Source organism: Vidua macroura, chromosome 7 (assembly GCF_024509145.1).
Source record: "Vidua macroura isolate BioBank_ID:100142 chromosome 7, ASM2450914v1, whole genome shotgun sequence".
Taxonomy (NCBI): Eukaryota; Metazoa; Chordata; class Aves; order Passeriformes; family Viduidae; genus Vidua; species Vidua macroura.
Window position 1 is genome coordinate 19,414,032 of NC_071577.1, and position 22,445 is coordinate 19,436,476.

The following is a 22,445-nucleotide window of genomic DNA, read 5'->3' on the forward strand; positions in this document are numbered from 1 at the left end:
GTGTTCTGTGAAGAGAGCATTGTCAGAGTAATGCCCTGGAACAGCTGAGCCTGCCAGCTACATAAACCTGATTTGTCTTGGCAGCTTTGCTTGGAAGGTGGGTATGGGTGCTATGCCTGGCTGCTGTGGGAGCAAGACAAGTGTGAGTGCTCACACATGTATCCCAGATTAGCCATGCTTAGTGATATGGCTGAATACAACAGTCTCTTTTAAACATTAGAAAAGTCATCTTTGCATGTATGGAGCTGAGAGCCTGGAATGTCTTGGCAAGGGAGATACCTGCAGTGCACATGTGAGTGTGTTGGCAGCAGCCTGACCTGGCAGGTCCAGCCTCTGTCCCCAGGTTTTTGATACAGGCTCAGCACATTGCAGGATTTGGTTAGCAGGGTGTGTTTCTTCCCACTGAACCTGAGGTTACAGAGAGCTTAATCTCCTGTGGTTCTGACTTTTAAGTCATAGAATGAATTTTCTGATCTAGACTCTGCCTTTGTTTTCAGGTTTTTTTTTTTTTCCATCTTTTCTTTTGCTGGTTTAAAGATCTCCACAGGCAAGAAAGACTCTGAAAGGGTGAGTACAGTGTTACTAAAATATGATCCTTACAATATTTGTTCTTGGAAATTAAGAAGATAGAATGAGTTTCAGCAGATAGTGTCCCTCTAGACCAGTCCATATACCTGGTGGCTCAGAGCTAAGCCCTGTTCCCTCTTTCAAGACTGCAGATGAGTTTGGTTGAGCTTCTGGTTTTTTTCTCTTTTTTTCCTTTCCTCCCCACCTCTTTTTTTCCCATTTTTTAAGCAGTGATACAAACAGTTAAGTGAGGATGCTTCCCCAGATAAGTGGAGTCTGTGCTGTTTCTGCTGGAACAGGTAGGGCTTCATTAGCTCACCTCACCAGCAGGCTCTGAAAATAGTGGGACCTTTAGCTGCCCTCAAATTGCCTTGGTCCTTGAGGAAGGCTGTAGGGGCTTGGAGGCAGATTGCAGCTCCAGTTGAAGTAGCACTCCAGAGCTGCAAGCGTGGCAGCTGTAGATCAGAATCAGGAACCTTCCTTTTTGAGTAGTCTGAACAGGATGGTAGCTGTTTGTAACTAGCACCAGCCAGGTGGCTGCTGAGCAGAAAGGCGTGGAGGACAAAAAGTATATGGTGGTGAGGAGAAGAGAGGGTTGCTTATTCCCCCCTCACCTCCTACCTGAGGAAAGATTCCTCAGCTAGTAATTAAAGGGTACTATACTTTGATGCTCTTTTGGTTCAGTTTGATTTGCAGTTTGGCAAACATGCACAGCATCAGCCATGTAGTACTGAGCTCTACCATCCTGTTTTCACTTTGCTCCAACTCATCAGTGTTCCCATGACCATCACATCAGTCATTGCTTTCCTCATGTCCTCATTACCCAGCACTGACTGACCTACTTTGCCTAACATATTCCCAAAACTGTTTTTCTGGCATAGGAATGGAAAATAGAGAATTTTCACTGTTACTTTCACATCTGAAGTTACCAAAGACAGTTTTCAAAGGAAGTATTAAATGTAAACCAAAAAGGCTGCTGTGTTGTGTATGTTGTAAGTAAAGAAGCCACTTGCTCACTGTAAGTGAGCTTGCATGACTCAATGTAGTGGTCTCTTTATATGGATCTCTGTTTGGTCAGATCTATTTATATGGATCTCTATTTGCTCCTTTGTGTATTTCATATGCTCAAGTACCTTGTCTTTAATTTTAAGACCTCTGAGATAGGGAATGCATTTGAGCAGGGCCCTGTAGAATACATTTTCTATTCCAGTGGGATGAAATGAAAAATCAAAGGATAGCAATGTGATTATTTTGGTTTTAGAGAGAATACCATTCAAATGAGGCACATGGGCAACACCTACCAGTATATCATTGTTTATGTCTGCAGGTTACATTTTAAACCATTCCAGACCATTACTACTTTGAAACAGAAAAATATATTCCTTAAAAGTACAGCTTTTCCTGTCAATAGTCCTGATGGCATCTTGGAATCTGAAACTCTCAGGTGGCAGCAGGCAGCCCCAAACCTTTGTTTTAAGACTAGGCAGAAACAAACCACAAATAATTATCACTTGGAACTTCCTACTGTATTTTCAAATAAAAGTTCCTCATTTGATTTTAATAGATGACTTAGGGAGGGACAAAATAACTGCTTCATGGCACAGTTCATTTGAAATAGATTATTCTTAATTGAATTGACCAGTGTCCCTTGGGTATAAATGAACAACTCACGTTCTTACCTCATTTGAAATTAAAACTAAACAGGATAATGCTTTTCAAAGTGAAACATCTTGCTCTGAAGAGTTGCTGCATACTTACACTTACTTGTACCCTTAGGTGGAACTAGAGCAATATTTATTTTTTCATTTAGTGGTTATCATTTTCCAAGCAGCTCTCTGCAGGATCAGTGTCTCCAAGTTTTATTATAGCTTTTCCTTTTTTTTATTTTTTTATTTGTGCATCCTTAAAAAAAAGTGTGCATGCTGTCTGGTATCAAGAGGAAGACAAATTAACTTCAGCTGCTATAGGGAACTAGAAAATGAAGTGTTCCATAACTGACAAACAGCTTGAGATGGCTGGACAAGTTCCCTCTTTATTCATTTAGAACGTGCCAGTTGTTTAGCAGAACATCCCTGATAATGCGAGTGAATTGCAGGGTAAAACCCAGTTGGATGTCATCATGTGCAGTACTTAAATGAGAACACTGAGGGATTTTGTGTTTTCCAAGGGAAAGAATTGTCAATGTTGTCTTCTGTTTTGCGTTAGTTGAAGTTCCCCAAGAAAGTTTCCTCTTAAGAGGAATAATGGAGTTTATAGTAAGAATGGTTTATGACTGCTCTTTTGTATTTGAAAGCTTTTGTACTTCTCAAAAAATGTTTGTTCACCATCCACTCACTAATTGGCCAGACTGAGGAGGCACTAAAGAAACCATAGAAATTATACCACATGATACCTAATACCAGAGCATTTACAGCATCCAAGGCCTTTGCTCCAGGCCATCCACTCTGAGATATGGACAGAAGCAAATGAGAATATAATGGGGAAACTTGCAAGAAGGGAAAGTAAAAAAAAAAAAACAACCCATAAATGTATTTTCACTTTTTTCCCTTTAGATAGAAATAAAGAAATGTCCCACTGCCATTCCTTAATGAGGCAAGGTTCTATGCCTAGGAAATGAGAACAAAGATACACAGAAAAATCACTCTGAACTAGCAAAGGGGTTGATAGGTATAACCTGGGCCCAGTCCTGTAGGTGCACAGTTTGTGGTGATTGGGAGTGGGGCTGCAGCTGGGCAGGACAGGCGACTAATACTGAAGGTAATGAGCCATGGAGTGCCCAGGGGCACTGACCAACCACCAAAGGGAACAGAGGACACACAGGTGCAATGCATGAACATGAGGGCTGTAAAAGGGTGGGCTAAAGAACAAAAAGGGCAAAAACGTTCTGAAGTTGAAAGGTGTTACTCTGTATGGGTTGAAGCCTTCTGATATTGTGTGATGCTACTCTGTTTATTGTGGCCATCTCAACTGCTGTGGCGTATGCTGCGACACAGTCCTACCCGTGATGTGTGGCTGCTGTGGAAGATCAGTGCTGAGATGACACCAGTGGAGCAGGATTGCTCCAGACAAGGTCAGGACGGCATTTTCCAGGACTTTCCCTAGAGCTATTTTCTCTTGGGCTTCTGGTAGAAGCTTTCTCTTCTTGTCTGGTAGACACTGCTGGTTATTTTTGGAGATAACCATTCTGAAGGTTGGATGACTCTTCTTTCTGCTCTAAAGCCCCAGTGCCCTTGATGTCTTTGCTTTAAAGTTTTGCAGGGTCACTGTTACGTGATTATGCTGGGGAGGAAAAAACTCAGATTATCTGCAGGCTTGTTTGGTGCATAAACCTGAATGCTGTCAAAAATTGTAGTTTAAGTTTCTGTATTAAGTCTGGCTTTTGCAGGTTCTGGTTTCTTCGTTTCTCAGTGGAGCATGTGATCCCTGGTATCACTGTCATTTCGTCTAACATGCATTAAATCTGGATTTTAGACCCTGCCACTAGGGAATAATGTCTGGTATAGGACAAGTATAAAAGAACTTTTAAGTAGTTCTTAAGGGTATAATTATGGAAATAGCCTTTGGGACAGCCAAGGGTCTTCAAAATCCAAATTTCCCAAAGTGATGCAAAGTGCTGGCTTTGGCATTTGAGGCTGAGAGAATAGTCCTTGTCCCATTTACCAGCAAAAAGCCCAAAGATAAATATGTCACAAAGTTCACTTAAACCCTAACTAGTAACATCATGAAACATCAAGTAGCTATATACAGCCTGTATCACAGCTTGTGCAGCTGAGCTCCTGCTGGCAGCATGTAGTGACAGGGAACAGGTGAAGAAACACCTTTAGACTCCCACAGTGCATGGGGATGCTTTGAGGCATTGCTGAGAGAGAGCCAGGAGCATCAGCTCACAATTCATCCTCCGTAAGGAACTGTGCTGGGCCTGTTGGGACTTGGCCCACAGACCAACTGGAACCATTGGGCTCTACCAAAATGCCTGTGACTAATCTTTCCTACCCGAAGGGACCTGTGTTTTTAGGCCAAGCGGGAGGGGTTTTAGGAGGTCTTTGCTGCTTTTCTCTGTGTTGTTCTTAGGTCACTGCCATAGTAGAGCCTGTCAGGAAAGCCAGCCAGCTTTGCTGAAGAGTCTAGAAATTGGACTGTAAGGCATTTCTGCTCTTTTAGCAGCACTCTTTCAGACAGCCGTGCTTCAAATCACACAGTCTGGGGTTTCTGTTGAGCATAGGTAATGCCCTTGGAGCCATAAACTTAGCTGTAAATTTGATTTTTCACTTCTCTACTATATACTTGGCCTTTTGCTAGTGGGAGAGGAAAGAAGAAACAAAACACAGGTAGAGGGGGATGCAGACAGATGATTACATATTCAATTACAGTTGTGTGTTGAATGTCTGCTAATGAGGGAGACCAGGTGCCAAGCTGTTTTGAGCCACAATATCATACTACTGCCTCTGCTTTCAAGCTCAGCCTTCACATTTGGGCTATCCTGACTGTCAGTTCCCAAGTGTGTTACAGGAATTTGCATCACAAGTCCAGCTCCTTGTATTTATCTGGCTGTGAGAACAATAGGATATTCCCATACCCTTTTGAAGTAGAGGTGCTGGTTTGTCTTGTGAGTGCAGTCTCCTGATAACTGACTCCGTTTCAGCAGTTAATGAAACCAGGTTTTGATGAATGGCAATATAGGGTGTTTTATTTTTAAATCAGAAGTTTGCTCTCTAAGCCAGGTGAGCTGTGACCTAAACATTGCTTTCTGTCAGACTAAGCATAGTCTACATGCAATGAGTTGGTAATCCCAGGTCTGCAAGGCAGAAGTTCTTGCTCAAAATGGCATTGCATGACTTCCATGCTGAAAGCCATCATGAAGTAGTCAGATTGTCAACAAGGATTGAGGCTGTTCCTGATGGCTGATGGGTGATCCTTTCGGACCAGGGCCAGCAGTGTGAGCAATCTCGCTTGGATGTGTCCCATGTGGCTACCCCTCATGTGTAGGTGAGATGTAGGATTTCACAAAAGGGCTGAGTTTTTTCACTGTCTAAGGAAACAGAGAATGTTACTCTCCAAGGCTGTTATCTGGATACTTTTCATGGACTCTGCAATTCTCTGTCACTTTAACTGCTGTTCTCTGAAGTCTCAGTGGCAAACTCTCCTAATTCATAGTAACTGGATAGATAATTAAATGGTAATGTGATATGCAGTGTATATACATATTCATATACTGAGCCTCCCTTTCTCCTGTTTTATTTTTTGGGAGAATACAATTGCCAATAAATATCAATGAAACACAAAGACATGGTCTGATGTTGTGCGTGACCTGATCTTGCTCACCTTACTTGGATATAGTTCAAATCAGTATGGGACTGCTGGTACTTGTAGCTAAGCAAAGAATAAAATCTCATCTGTTACACAGCAGAGAAGCTGATTCTATTTTATAATTACCCAGCAACTATGCATAGACTCCCATCTGTAGCTATATTTGGCATCCAGTTATTCCTGATGTGGAATATACCACCCATGGGAAGAATGCAAGAAATAGACTAAAGTTGCCAAAGATTGGGACTTGCTTTCCCTTAAAAATAAATTAAGAGGGTGTGAGCTTTGAGTAGGAGATTCAGAATGTAAAGGGGAAATAAGCTAAGCATCAGTGACAGCTTGAAATTGTATGGCCTGTGAAAAGATAAAAAAAATTGCTCTTATCAATGAATACTGTTTGTGTGGTTTTAAAATATGTGATGTTCTGGTAGATAGTGATTTCTAAGGTGTAGGTTTGTCTAGCTTTATTTGCATGTACATATATGTATCCATGTATGTATATATATGTACACAGATGTTCATGGGAAGTTTGAATATAAAATACTACTCAGATTCAAGTGTGATCTTTTAAAACTGGTGTTTTCTACTGAAATAACTAAGTATATAAAATTTGTCATCAAATATTCAGCTGAATACTTTGAAAACTTTCTGACTCATGTGAGTGGCTGAAGACAAGTTGCTCAATAATAAATATATTTTAACTTTACCATCATAGCAATGCTTATGTATTGAGAAAAGGTACTTGAACCCTAGGCATGACATTGGAAAAGTATAGCAAACACTGCTCTAGAAAAACGGCTAGGCAGATTTTACTGGTTAGAGTGTTGAAAATACCTTTTGGAAAGATAGCATGGATTGTTTCTCTCTTGGTTGACCTGCTGAGTAAGTCCATATTCTTTGATAGGGTCAAAAAGCTTGTGTACCAAGCTTATTGTATAAAAAAGCTACAAACTAAGAAATCAGGTTTTATGTGAAAATAAGTATTGGAAGCCACAGCCAGCACACCTACTTTCAATAAAACTTCCTTTTCAGTTCCTGAGAGCATACTAAAGCTATTAGAAATAATATACAATGAAGGGACTTCCACATAAATAGAGTTCTCATTTTAGAAATGTACCTAATTACATATATATGTACATGTATAAATAATACATATGCACCACAGAACACTTCTTCAGGAGTCTGTTAATGTCTGTGTTAAAGGAGCAGGGAGGACAAGTAACTTTTGAGAGCAAGGTTTGTCAGTTCAGCAGTTTTTACTCAAGAAATACATAGGCATTTCTAGGTAAAAGTAAGTTTTCTTAGGAATGGCTTTTGCTTATGTGGCTGTCCTCTGAAAGGATAGCCTGTGGCTAAACCCAGGGGTGATAGCTGATAATGTAATCTCATATGCACATAGCTGTGTAAAGGGCTTTGAGTTTGGGAGGGGGGGTTCACTGTTTTCAGACAGGACTTGAACAGTGTAAAAACTCTTCATTTTCCACATAGACATGACTAGAGTGGCAATCTGCCAGAACATTTTTTGATAATCAGATTTTGTTCACATTCTGGATGAGGGACAAAATAGATTCCCTGTTTTATCTGGTATGATTTTTCCCACCCCCAAGGAATATGTTAATATTTCATCATTTTGAAGAAATGTAGTAGGCAACATTAAATATTTACATCTCCCTGAAGTCACATGGATGCCACCAGGATACTTAGCTCTACATCACACATGCTCTAATTCACCCCAAACACCCACTGTTCACTAATCTTCAGCCCCTGTCTGTGCCGATAATGAGAAAGAGGAAATGGAAACAGCAGGGATTATATGCTACTGAGAAGTCCCAGTTTCTGGTTGTAATTCTTTCAACAAACTCTTGCCGACTGTGCTCCTGCTTTGAAGTTTGAACACCTCTGTATTAGTGCTTGGCTCTGGTGATTTGGCTGACAGATCTGGGCTCGGTTGGTTGGTTTGTGGTTGCACGTTCACAGTTCCACATGATGGTTTACTCTTGTACTTGCCTGTGTTGTGCCTGCTCGAAGTTGGGGCAGTGCAGATTGTTTTGCCTGAGCACTGAGATGTTAATTGCTCAAATTTGCTGGTGACAGGTTCCAGATAGAAAACAGTCTGCACCATATCCACTGTCTGTCTGTGTGTATAGTCATAGCTATATTGGTGAATGGGGTGATTTTCCATATAGTGAATAAATAGGGCCTGTTTTTATAAGGCAGAAAGTATGTGGTGGGTTTCAGCATGCCGTGTTAGTCTGGATCATCATGTCCAGTATAGTCAGATGTGGGGGTAGTGCAAGTTTCTAGTCTAAACCAAAAACCTCAGAGCCCATGATTGCATTTTTATCCCCATAGCACAGGACAAGCAAATCATTTGTGTAAATAGCTTTACATCAGTGTCTATTAACATCTTTCTGTGGCTTATCTGTCAGGCCACTGTGCAACTTGTTATTGCTGCTGGGGTGCTCCTTTACTTGTAAATCAAGTGCTGTGATCTCATGGCAAGAGAGGGGAAGTCAGTTTATGGCTTTAAAAACAACTTGTGCCATCTGCAGGGTTCCTAACACGTCTCCATTACATAGCCAGGTGTACATAAAGGAGAGCTTCATGTATGCTTTCCACTCAGAAGCTAAAGAGATAGTTTTGTCTTGTGTGTGTATATATATATGTAAGCTGAGACATAGCATTATTTGTAAGTGGTTGGTTTACACAAGATGACTGCTGAAAATCCCTGTTGGAACTTTGCTCCTCTGAAAGGTGCCAGCCAGCACATTCCTCATCTGTGACAAGGATGGAGAAATAAATGGCTTGTTTACAAGGGGCAGAATTTGTCAGGTTTCAGATGTTTCCCTTCTTGTTTTAGTGGTCCACAGTAAGAGTTGACAAATGCTCTGGTGTCAGTGGTGACTCAGCAAACCCCGCTGTGCGAGAGCTCTGCGGACACGGTGGGTCCCCCGGTGTCACACAGCTGCCTTTGCTGTCCCTGCAGTGCCTCTCCATGGCCCCACTGAAGGGCATGCAGCACTCTGAGCTTGGCTGGAGCAACAGCCTGGGAGGCTGTTTTCTTTGGGCACGGATTAAAAGTGGCTGCAAGGCTGCTGTGAGTTACCTGCTGGGTGAGCAAATTCCTCCCATCTTGAACAATCCCAAGTGTCCATGGGGGATATAAAAGTATAAATGCCCCACCAGCAGCTCCAAGCACAGCTCTGGCACAGTCCATTTTGTGTGACTAGATCCTCACAGAGAGGTTGACACATTAAAAGTGACTTTGTAAATGTAGCCCCTTCTTAAAATGGAGAGAAATAACCCATCTCTTGTGAGGGATTCGGGCTGTCTGAAAGCTCCTGGGGGAGCAGCTGGGTGAGGACAAAGAGGCAGTGTGCTGAGAGCAAGCATGGCCACTTCCTGAACTCTTCAACTTCCCCTCTGTGCCTCTGAAGCTCGGGGTCTGGCGTGTCATGTCTCTGCACGCTTACCGAGGGGAAGATGCTTAAGCTGTGTGAGGCTCACAGTGCTCTCAAGTGTCTTCCAGTGTAAATAATACCTTGGCCATTTGGCCCAAAACCTTCAGTGGGGGCAGAGCAGGTGCATCTGCAGACACGTGTTTGCACATGCTTTCCTGCTACAGCTGCAGCAGCTCAGAGGTGCATGCTGAGAAGGGGGTGTGTGTGTGTCTCATTCAAAAGCATCCATTTATGGGCTAGTTTGTTGGGGGTTTTTCAGTCATGCATGTATTTCCTTTTGCATGGGTGTCCTATGCATGTTTACACATAAAATACTTGTATCTTTTATTAGCTGGGGGTAATTTGTTTAGCACTTAGCTGCTGTTCTGTAAATCCTGTTGCTGCCTCTTTGCCAGAGGTCACTAGTCTATCTCTGTGGATAGGAGGGATTCTCAAAACCATTATTACTCCATTTCCAATTATTTTAACCCGCTGATATAAATTACTGGAGCTAGTTTGGCTCATTTGATAGTAATGAACTAGTGAGTGGTGGTAAGAAACCCTGAGGCAGCAGATGGGAACGTAATCCCTGGCTGGTGGTCACCAGGAGGCTGCTCACAACATTGATGTCTTCATCTGGCACAGTTTAATTATAAAGATGACATTTCGGTGGAAACCTCTTAATTTATGTAGAAATTGCATAGAATTCATCTACCCATGGGCAAAGAAGCAGCTCCAATTGGCTTGCTCTGGGTCTCTCACTGTAGCCATGGTTTTGTGTGATGGCTTTGTGTGACAGCCTGGGTAGTGACAGAGCCAGCTTCATACTAGCACTTGTCTGGTTTTGCCTGAAAGTGAGAAAAGGGGGAAAAAAAAAATCTCATGAGCTTTTGACTGCTAGATCAGCACCTCAGTGTGGTCCATGGCACAGGCTGTGGAACCACTGTGCCAACACACTTGAGGCAGCTGTGGGGTGCAGTGGGAGAACTGAATGGTGGAGGCAGGATAGCCACAAATGAGTGTTGCTGCCAAAATATTTGCATCCCAAATTTGCAGCATTACTGTCTCTTCACTCTCTTCCTACCTTCAAGGTTTTCACATTCGCACTTAGGTGTAGCTAAAGCAAATCTGTGCCCCGGCAAAGATCTTTGCAGTCAGTCTGTAAGGGAACCCCTCTGGGTTTGTAACCCACCGCTTTCACCCAGGCCTTGCCAGATCAGTCCCCGAGGCATTGTCTGTTGTTATTTCAGCTCTCACTAAATAAAGGAATGCAACGTTTATCTTCACCCCTCCATTAGCTTGATCGACTAATGTTTAGTGTTTTCCACAAGGAGCATCTCCCAGTAGAGCAGTATCTCCTTGCTGACTCTGGTGTGACCATTCTGCCTCTACTGTGATGTGGTAGTCTTCAAACTTTATCTCCAGACTGTGTCATTGCACCTGGTGATGCACTCAGGGTTAGATTGCCTTTCCAAAATTTATGTGTCTTAAAAAAAAAATTTAATAAAGCACCACCTATTGACTAATCCTGTAAACATAGTACTCTAATAGAGGACTTTACTGTCCTTCTCTTTGTGACATATGTTCAGACCTGTTTGCCCAGTGCTAGATAACAGTATGCGAATGCACACTGATACAACTGAGAAAATCTCTACTCTTCTGAAGACATAAACTACTTTTAATAGGACTCAAACTATTGTTTACTGTATTCAAATGGAAGTATTTCTGAAAATTGCTGATGACTGCATCTGTTTGAATTCATCAGTTCACTACCACTCTGAACATTTGATAAACAAATACCCTTGAACTGAAATTTCCCACGCCTGCAGTGTAATTACATTCTCCACTACTGCATTTGTTTCCCCTTTAAAAGAAGGGGGGGAAGCACGCTGAGTAGACTGTGGCAGAATCACATTTGGCATTTGGTATTAATATACAGTACAAAAAGGTCCATTGAATCATGGAGTGACTCAGAAGGCAGTAGAGGGGGGCTTTTTGGCTATGCAGAAATGTCAGTGGTTCAACATGAGATCAGAATTTTCTTTAACATGTTGTGAGGGACAGTTAGTTGTTTCATCTGATGTTAAAACGTAAGCAGAGCAAATCTAGCAAGGTGCGGTGAGGAAGTGTGTGTCACATGCTCCTCCACAGGAAACGAGACTGGAGCTGCTGGGAAGTTCAGAACTGGGTGACCTCCAACAGATTCAAATAGCACAGGTTAGTTCTCTTAAAACATCTCTTTAGCTGTCCTGCAGGGGTTCTGCACATGTATTTTCACTGATTTTTGGCAGCAGTGGATGAGGAGTGCTCTGTATGGCAGTTGTGGTAGCAGGTAGTAAGCGGCGTGGGATTTCCGAGCAGAACTCTACAGCGCAAAAATAGGAAGCTCCTCTGTGGGTTAGCTTGGTTTGTGCAAATCTTGGAGCCTGCCTTGCAGTATAACAGAAGCGTGGCCTGAGTCACATTAGAAGTGTGGATGAAATCTTCTCCATCTTGTTAAGACTTCCATAAAGTAAGTTCAAGGTCTGGATTTTTAATAGATGTGTTCAGTGTTAATAAATACTAGAAACCACTTTTCCAAGTAGAGGTTAAAATCATTGACTATAGTGAAAACTTATTTTAGTTTGTCTTGGATTTTACTGGCACAGTTTCTTGTTAAGGTGTTCTCTCATTCCTGGTGATTTCTGTTGAGAAATTGCATCACGACTTTTCTGTGCTGGAGAGTTTCAACTCAGGAGCACATTGCATCAGGAACGAAATGAAGCTAGGTTGGTGCTGGAAAATTCGTGCACCAAATGAGACTCCCATTAAAGAGTCTCAGAGGGAGACTCTTTAATGGGATGTATGTTTTGTATGCCAGGACAAATATAAATTTGTTACTTTTAACATATTAGGCAATTGTGATTAATTACAAATCTTAAATGCAAAGTTGGAGTGAAAGTTACAAAGAAAACAACCTTCAGGATGATAAAATGTATAATAGAGTATTAAGTGCACAGAATCTGAACTAAAACGAAATCCCAGTGTGGAGTCCACGTGGTGCTGGGAGAGCGTGGGGAAGAGAAGGTGATGGCCCCACAGCCAGCTCCAGCAAAGGTGGCTGGAGGCCAAGGTGCTCGCTCTGCACAGAGAGCCCCCTGCTCGCCATGGATCACAGCTTGTGAGGCAGAGGGGCTTGGACAGGGATGGTGGCAGCAATCTCACAAGAAATGCAGCTGCTGCTGGGGATGACAGTGCTGTAACAAAGCCATGCCAGGCATTAAAATCAGAGATCTGAGTGTTGGGCAAGAAGTCCTAAAGCTGCCCATACTTCTTCCCAAACAGTAAAAAAAATATTTTTCTGGTCATGTAGAAAACCAGACTGTTTCACAGCTCTCTCACCCTCCTTGCACCACCTAGTGCCCTCATCCTGAGGTCAGCGTAGAAATGTCTGCCCAAGATGAGCGCAGTGGCTCATGGCGGGCCAGGCTGCTGCTGCCTCCTGCTCGTGGAGTTGGATGCTGCACCTGGCCCTGCTGCAGGGCATGGAGCGTCTTGGCAAGCTGGGAATAGCAGGGCCCTGTTCCTGGGCCGTTAAACAGCTCTGTGGCTCAGCCTTGCAGAGCTTTGCTCTCGTATTTTGGGCTTTGGGGCTTTATATGCAGAGAAGGCTTTGGCCTTAGCTGGGCTCCTCTGCTTCTGTAAAACCAGTAAGTTTTCAGAAAGCCAAAGTTCTGCCCCAAATCACCCTTTCTGATGTATTAGGGTTTATAGTCTTCACTGGAGCACTGTTTAACTAGGAATGTGATTTAAAAGCAATTTAGTAAAATCCCACTGCAGACATTTTCATTTCAGCCTAATCCTGTCTTATAGTGGCTCATCTCAAACAGATTAGAAGTTGTTTTAAGCTAAATGTAATGGCTCGTAAATAATATATTTGAGCCTCCATGCAGTGGTTTGTGCCAGGTATTTTAAATGGAATTAAAAAATAAACTGATGCACATTCCTAAACAAATAAACCCTAACAGTTCTACCCTGCTACCAGGAGTGAACATAGGCAACCAGGATTGAAAGAGAGATTGGAGAGTTGTTGAAGGGGGGGATTTCTGAATGGGCCTTTTCCAGCAGCTTGTGTTATGAAAACCAGGGAAAGAATGTTTCTTCCTCTAACAAATTAAAAAGGAAATCTGCAAAAAAGAGGAAAGGGAATAAAAAGTACAGACTAAACAAAATGAATTAAAATTGCATTGGAATGAGAGAGAAGGAAACCAAAAAGAGAAAATAATAAAAAATGGAACCAGATGGGGACAAATTCTGTGCTTAGGAAACAAAGGGTACTCTTCTGCTGCACTTCAGAAGGAGGAGAGACTGTGTACATGTGTTTGTGCATATATTATCTGTGAAAGAAAAATTCATTTTTCAGTATGTTTTTTTTAATTGTTTACTTTTTTCTTTCCCTTTAGCTATGCTAATATAGCAGTTTATTGATTTGAGGGAGCTTCAAATTTAGATTAAACCATCATTAAAGAATCTTTAATTCTGCAAATAAATAGAATAAACTGCTCAATATCACCTTAATCACTGGCGGTTTTACTCTCCAAAAACAACATGGCTGCATTGCACTGTTGAACTTGTGTCCACTTGGATCCATAGCACAGGGTTATTCTACTCTCTGCAAGGGAAAAAGTAGGAGTTAAGATGTGCAACACCAGCTAATGCAAACCGGAACTGCACAGGCCAGCTTCAGAGAGTTCACAGCAGAATCCCCTTGTGGGTTGCATTTCGCCACATAGCGTATGCAAAGGTTGCATGGCTGTGAGGGACTGGGGTCTTGAGACTGATTTCTAAATAGAAGTAAATCTGTAAAATGCTGAATGGCTACTGTTCTTACATTTTATTTTAAAATTACTGATTTTTTTAAAATCTTATTTTGTTGGTTCTAATACTGAATACATCAAATGGTCAAGTGTATTTTTTGCGGGGGCATTATTTGCAGCACATCTGTCACATCTTCCAGGCTGTTGCCTCTCCTTTTCTTCCCCCGACACATTTGTTTCAGCTTTTGCACGTGTTTTTCTCTAGCCTAAACTACAGAAACCTACTAATTACAAAACTAATTGTTGAACCATATCTCTTACTAGGAGCAGCTGTTGTAGTGGAGAACTCTGTTCGGTCATACCATCACATCCATGGCTTTTTATGCTTTTCTGTTTTCCTTCCACTATTTATATTAGCTTTTACTATAGCATGTATGCTATGCTGAAGTTGGAAGAATGGTCTTAAATTTGTTTGAGAATAAACTGGGTCCTCTGGCGCCTCAGTGAGCAATAAGGAGAACCCAGCCAGTGTGTTTTCCTGTTCTAATTCCTCTTTAGAAGGAAGGAGGCTCTTCTTTACAATATGCTGCCACTTTCTCATGCAGAATTTCTACTTATTCAAGGAAATACATAACGGACATATGCTCAGGCTCTGTGATCCCCAACGGTTCACAATTAATATTTCTTTTCCTTTCTTCCTTGCAGGATTGTGCAATCTGGGAAATGTTATTGCAATTTAATTAACTTAAGAAGGTGTATTCTGGACTGAATTGACCAGACCTCCTCTTCTATGCAAGCGTCTCCTGCTGGTGACCAGGTACAGAGCCTGTGGGATTTGCACTGATGGGTGGGAGTCATGGTGTGAGCAGCAGCACAGGAAACTCCTCTGCTGTGTGTCATTCCTGGCCTGTAAGAGTTGGAAGCCCCAGAGCCATCTCATGTCTTAGGTTGCAGTGTGACAGTACAGGAGTCATTCTTCTCCAGGGCAGCATTAACGGCAGTGCCAGTTGCGGGCATGCTCTGATGTGCCACACCTTTCCTAATGTCAGATTTAGGCGCCTTAGGTCACATCAGATTTTATGCCAAATCCATAAGCTTTTAACATGTGCAGTGAGTTATTTCCTGTCTTTTTTTTTCCATTCCAGTAGTACAAAGCTAACAGTGAAGGGATTTAAGGTTTACCAGGTAGGTCAGGAGACTTAAGGTATGATATGACCAGGCACAATGAATCTGTAGTTGTCCTGACTTAGAGCAGATGACATTACACTTGAAAACTGCACAGTGAAGCCTGCAATGTTTACAGTTTGGTGCTAATGAACAGGTATGGTATGAAAAGGTTCACTGAAACACATGGTCAATAAGAAAAAAAGAGCAGTGTGTTTACTTTTTTTTTTTTATTTTAGTTTAATTAATTTTTAATTGAATTTTTGGTTTAATTTTCTTCTCATTGCAGCAGAGGCTTCCTCAGAAAGCATGGACTGTAGATAGGCTGTAGTGTACTGATCTAGAGCTGGTGCAGTCCAGCAGATCAAGTATTTCCCATCTCATATGCTGTGGGTTGTAAACCCCAACTGTGGCTTCCTTATGATTAGCGGGCCATGTAGAAACTGATGCTGGGAGGGTCCCAGAATGGTTTGGGATTTTGAGTCTCTGTAGACATGAGCACAAAACCATTCAGAATTTCTTCTAGATTAAGTCTATAGCTGGTCCAAGTGGGTTGATGCTTTGGTGTAGTTTCAGCAGAGCACTTGCTTTGGAAACCACAGTCTGGAGAAATCTGGGTGCTAGGCTTGGGAGATTGGAGAGGGAAGAGCTAGCCCCAGGAACAGACAAATGTCTCCCTTCATTTGTGGATCCACAGCTCTTACCAGGCATGATGGACTGCTGCTGGATGAGGGTTGGTGCAAAGACTATTATTTGGAGAGTTATTCAGGAGAGTTATTATTTGGAGAGTTATTCAGTCCTATTTCAGGACTGAAAAAGGTGGTACTACTGTGTGGTCAGTAGTCAAACCTACCTGTTTGGGTAGGAGGGGATGGCCTGTTCAAAGAAGGAAGAGAAGCAGATAAGGAAGATACCAGTATTTTTAAACTGGCATTTATAAACTTAAAATGCAATACTGACATAAAGACGATGCATTGTCACTCTCACCCACTTTACATATGATATGTGATTACGGAAGGTCCCAGGAGCAGCTGTAATGATGACAGCACAAATACCACCTGTGAGGAAAGACTGGGGGAAATATGATTGCTTAGCCTAAAGAGGAGAAGTTGAAAAAGACATGTAACCAGTTTTCAAATAACCATAAAGAGGAAAGGAATAAATTATTTTATGCATCACTTGTAAACAGTGTGAAAAATAGTAAATGAAATTGCAGCAAACTGAGGTCTAAATAAAGTACTGGGAAAAGCTTCATTAGCTGTTAGGATAACAAGATAGATGACAGGGATATTGCAGACTTTCCATCAGTGGAGATTTTTAGAGAAAAAAGAGATGAATACTGCCAGGAATGATATAATCTATGGTGACTCAGGGGAAGGAAGGGTAGATGCCCTCTTCGAGCCCTGCTGTCTGTTGTTCTGTATTTCAGTCTCCTTGTTGACAGTGACTTTGAATTTTTCTGGTTATTGATGAAAGCTGAATAGTTATTTTAAAGGCAATAAACATTTCCATATGGATGGTACAGTGTATTTCATACTCCACTTTTCAGGGAGGGAATGGAAAATGCTGTTTCTGAGTTTCCTGAGGAGATCTTTCTCTTGGAAATAAACAGATAAAATGAGTGCATTATACTCTGCACTGTGGGAAAGTATTGAGTTATCGTTAGCAGCTGGCAGGGTAATGACCAGGTCTGCTCCTGGTGTAAGAGGGGCACCTGGAAAGGCAGGCCCTGCTGCTTTCTCAGGTGAACAGTTGTGGGAAGCCAGAAAACTGCTTCTTTATGTCACAGAGCTCAGAAGTCTGGTACTAATGGCAAACTTCAAATTCATGCTGGCTGCGTTGAGCCTAACAGCAAGTTTTGATGGATCCAGGCTCACCTGAAGAAGTGTTTGGCTGTAGAGTTGAGGCTTTGTTCACGCAGCAGCCCTGCTGCTGCTGTACCCTCTCTCTGTGCAGAAGCAGGGCTTTTTCTCTGTGTGGTGGTGCCTGGACTGGCTCTCCCTGTGACCCAGTCTCCTGTGAGGCTGCCTGCTCACAAGGGCCTTGGCAGATGTGGAAGAAAACAATGATCCCTGCATCATCATTTCTTGAGGACTGCCAGTCATCAGGGCTGCAGTTTAAAAGAGAAAGTAGACTTCATGAGAGTAATAATGTCTTATGACCTGTTAAAACCAATCCAAAGCTTCCTTTCAACTGTGAGTTTGATCCAGATACTACAGGTCTCTGAGTTTAGAGAAAATTTGTTTTTTATCTGGAAGCTTGTGGCCTCAGATTTGAAGTAGCTCTTAACTCTCCATCTAATTACAAATTCTGGTTTTGAAAGCAAAGATGTTAGGAGTTGTAGGTCAGTCTGCCACATGCTGAATTTAGCCTTCAAATTTACTTAAAATAAAGTTTGGTTTTACCTCTGCAAGCTAACCAAATTGTTCAGCCAATTTGATCAGGGGTATGGCCATATTTACAGGATTCAGCAGATGTGATGATAGCTTTAGCTGGGGTTCAACAACTGTGACAGCCACTCTCATTACAGATAAGGGGAAATGGGTTGCCACCCTCAGATACTTGCTGTTTCAGGGCACCTGCACTGAGCCCTACAGCCTGCAGGTACCAGTCTGTTTTCTCTTCTGAACTGCTGGTAGACTGGCACTAGCAAGGACAAATTACAGCAGTTCTCTGGAGTAAGAGGATTTGTTGAATGTTCTGAAGAGGAAATGCAAGTACTGAAAGATGGTATGTGGCTGCTTTTGGTTTTGTGGGAATGTTTTCATGGCAGTGGTATGTCATACATACTTTTATTTAAGCTTGAACTACACTAAATTACTACTTTCATGCAATAAACTTGCATTTGGAATACCAGCAGGAGCTCAGCTAGACCTGCTATCCTGAGTGGAGGCCAATAACCTCCAAACCCTACTGTTCCCTGCATCCCAGTGAGTTCCTGTGCCACCTGTGTGGTGCCACCTGTGTGGCAGGCTGCCTCAGAGCTGCCAGCTAACACAGAGGTGCCGTGCTGGCTGGGCACCACTTCCAAAACACTGGCAAGAGCCAGGAGGCACTGCTGACCCTGGAGCAGCTGGGTGAGGCACCTTGTCTCTCCTCGGGCAATGTTTGTGGCTCCTGCTGAGTTCAGGCAAGATGTGGATTTGTCCCTCTTGGCATATTCACCTTCCTGGCACATCTGCCTGGGCCTGAGCTATGCAGTCCCTAGATGTGGCCTCACGTGGGCTGTCACTACAGTGGCCTGAGCCCCCTGGTAAGCCCATGCCCTCCGTGGCAGACACCCACATGGCACACTGCCTTTGGCTACACTTGCTTCATGGAAATGCTTCGTTGTTGAAGGTCATAGAAAACAGAGAAATAAATATTTAAAATAAAATGCAGATAACTGAGTGGAACCTCTTGGTTTTTACTCACCATGACTTGGGAAACACTCTCTTTTGACATGTGTTGACTGGACCAGCTTCATAAGCATAAAGTGGAGGGTTGCCGTATGTTTCCAGCCTGGGTAGCTGCAGTAGGCAATGCAGCTGTGCTGCTTTCTCTCTCAGGAAGGCAGTCCAGGACATGCTTTTGTCTTTGGGTAGGAGGAGATCGACTACTTTGTGTCCTGAGCTGTGAAATACTTTGTCCTGACTATTTTTTTGGCAGAATCCATTAATAATCATTCTTTCCAGCTTCTCTTCTTTGCTTACTAGCTAAGTACTTGCCATGTGAAGCTGTAAAAAGTTGTTTCCAAAGAGAAATAAACTGGAGCAAAAACTTCTGTAATTGGAGATGGGGAGGAAAGCAGATGGGCGTTTTCAATTTGTTGTCCTTGGATGCTTTTTGTTTCATTTGTGCCATGCTTTAAACCAGAGCCCTTTACAGAACTGTGTGCTCTCTTGCTTCTGCAATTTGTGTCCTCCCAGTCCTAGCAGAAGCAGCACCAATTTGTCTGTGTCCCTTGTGGGACCAGGGGATAATTGGGGCAGTCAGCATCAGTCAGAGAGCCCTGTGCTTCATCAGCAGTGCCATGGCAGTACATCAAGATAGAAATCTCTTCAAGTCTCAAACTTTGACAAGACATAAAATTAGTTTCCCTCTTTTTTTTTTTTTTTTTAACCCAAACCTCACATTATTAAACACACACAAATTTTAGTGCCTCTTCAGGTAGATCAGGGAATTTAAATTTCTGCATTGTCTTTAATGTAACATTAGAATTGCTCTTCAGAAGCTATCTTTACTTATAGGGCTTCTAACTGAATTATGAAACCTTAGATTAGTCAGACAACTGTGTGCCCTTACTGTAGGTGCTTAAATTGGCATCACCTGCTGCAGATGTGTGCCGTGTACTCGGATGCATGCATGCACATTTCATGGTCCCGGTACAGTTAAGTATTCAGCTAAAGGCCCAGGTGTCTAATCTGAAACCTCTAATTCAATGTTATCTCGCCTATATTTCATAAATGTATATATTGCATAAATATCAAGTCCTGCTGCAAAAGCAGATGGAAGGATTTATGTAAAAATGGCTTTACAAAGCTATAGTGAGTAAAATTTTTATTGTGGCTCTGTGCTAGTAAATGAAACAAAGTGTAATTGTGGTTGGTCAATGCTTTGATCTCAGCTTGGCTTATAATGATATAAATATGAAGAATATTAGTATTGCCTGGATTTTGTTCTTTGCATTTTGTCAGCTTATTTATGAAATAATTGAAACGTCTCTTAGCTGTACCTTTCTTTTCCAAGTGACTTTTGACATTTTTTTCTTGCCAAAAGGCAGCGTTGGAAATACTTAACAGAAAAATTCATCCTTGTATTACTCAGGATGTTTTCCAGATTGGACCAAATGGAAATTGCTGGTGATAGGAACAGCACATGAGTATTGCTGGTGATTGCACACATGCAAACTCAGATGCTGAAGGCTAAGGTCTCTCCTATAACCTGTGGAGAGGTGTTCAGTGTGCTGTGGGTTAGATTTTGACTGCTTTGCAAAGAGACAAACTAAATCCAAACAGTGAAGGAAGAATTTCAGGTTTGTCCTTCCATTGCTTCAGCTGCGGAAGGGAATCTGAGCGAGCAGCCACCAGGGCGTCGGACTTCTTGCCTGGGGATATCTCTAAACACCAGTCTGCAGGTTCCAAAAGCCCCTGGGCTGGAGCTGACCTTCTGCAGGGCACTCTGCAGACCACTAATTTGCTTTGGAGCTGCCCTTCCCAGGGACTGAGTCTAGAGCAGGAGCTCCTCTGCAGGGTTTCTATACATATTTCCATTATGTAGCAGGCTTTTTTGTCCAGTAACTGGTGTTGGAGGCGGGAAGTGCTGGTCAGCTCAGAATAGGGCATATGATGGATTCAGCCAATTCAGTACTCAAGAGGAAAACATGAATCTTTATTGTCCCTGCTGCTTGTCTGCTTTAGCCCTAGAATTTCAACTGGCAGCCCTCATCATTTATCATACAGATTCTTATTACTACTTTTGGATTATATGTTCCACTAAGTCTAAGAAGACTTCTTAGGTCTGGAATGAAACCAGAGCAGTTCCTATCCGCTAAGGACAAGTGGTACTTTTTTTTTTTAATGAAAAAATTAGACTCTTAAAATTAAGCTGTTCTTGTAGTTCTAACACAATTAATATCAGTTTTAAATCAATGTTTTTTTAAAAGAGAGAAAATGATGGTCAGATTTAGTAGGTTTTTATATCAGACAATGCAGAGAGAATGACAACCTTCAGTCTGCTTTACTTAATGGTTCCTTAATGGTTATCTGGTCTGTTAGCTTTGTACAATCCATCTGAAGGTAGTTTTAAAGTTGTCTTATTGAACATTTTTAATAGCAGTAATGTATTGCTTCCTCTGTCTATATCTCTGAAGTTGCAGGAGACATTTACTGCTGGATTCCAACCAGGCAGATAATTGGGTGGTGCAGGAACATAACATTTTGGCTTTGTTTTTAATATGGATTAGAACAAGGCATAATTTGCCAGTACTGCCAGGATATTAGATGATCATGTAATTTCACATGTGCAATAATGTGTTTTCAGTAATATTATTGTTTTTCTTTGTTATTTTTAAATTGATCCTTTTCAAACCAAATTGTGTATGGTAAAATATTTAAGATTAAAATTAATCTCTTATGCTTGACTTACCTTCTGGTTGGGTTTTTTATTGCTTTGGCTGCAATTTCTAAAAGTTTTGTAGACCATTTAGATCAGATTATGAACTTTTGGCCACAGTACCTTGAGTAGTTTGGGATGAGTTAAGATTGGCTCCAGTGTGAAGAAGGGGCAGTTGAAGTCCCAGAGTTTGGGGAGGGGTTGTTTGCTCAAGAAAACCCTTTCTTTGCTTCAGATTATTTTTTGTCCCCTCTTTTCCCTCCCATTTATTATTTCCATCCTGATTTTAAAGTCTCTTCCAAAGATTTGTTTTTATATTGCCCAGAACCTTTAAAAATAATTCCTGAAACCATAGCAGCCCATGTGAAAGCTTTCCGAGACACAGTATGAGCAGGCCAGACCTCAGAGGGCAGAGGATCTTTTCCAAACAAGGAAGAATGGATACTGAGAGTTTCTTTGGATGTTTGTGCAAATGGGTGCTTTGTTGTCCAGCTTCTGTGTGTGCAGATGCCCAGCATACATTGCCCAGCTTCACATATATCTGCATTTTGGGGGGTTGAAAGTGAGAGTCATTTATTACTGTAAGCTATCATGTAAAATTGTAAGACGGTTTCATTTTGTAGCTCTTCTCAGAGGAGGATTAAGATAAAATACCTACCTTAGTAAATACTAAAAGTACACAAAGTAATGGTATATTTTGTGTATATTCATTTTTAACTCAGTAAACTGAAAATTTTCAATTGCTTTATTGCAAACTTGTACTAATTCCTTAGGCAATGTGAATTGTAAAAAAGTAACTGTTTCGTAGCAGCCCAGCGGTGTCTACAAAGAACTTAACTTTTCCTGGCCACGTTACTGAAATAAGCCATTAAATGGCAGATCAAATGCTGTTATATAGCTTTTTGGAGTGGAGGTCAGAGAGGGTTTGTGAACACAGGGGATACAAGGGATATGCACAATGAGTTTTCCTTTAGTACCTAGTCAGTTAGTAAGATGTGGTGTGAGTTTCTGTTCAGTTTGTGGTTTGTGAGCAGGGCACAGAGAGTAAGTTACAGGGGGTTTGTTGGTAGGTTGTGGT

The 22,445-nt window shown here is 41.9% G+C and overlaps 1 protein-coding gene across 1 annotated transcript in view; it reads left to right on the plus strand.

Annotated features, from left to right (window-relative positions):
• WIPF1 (WAS/WASL interacting protein family member 1) overlaps positions 1-22,445 on the plus strand; it is a 55,703-nt gene that overhangs the window by 5,974 nt on the left and 27,284 nt on the right. The window contains 1 exon segment of the mRNA XM_053981731.1: positions 14,816-14,927. The gene's annotated coding sequence lies outside the window, so the exon portion shown is untranslated.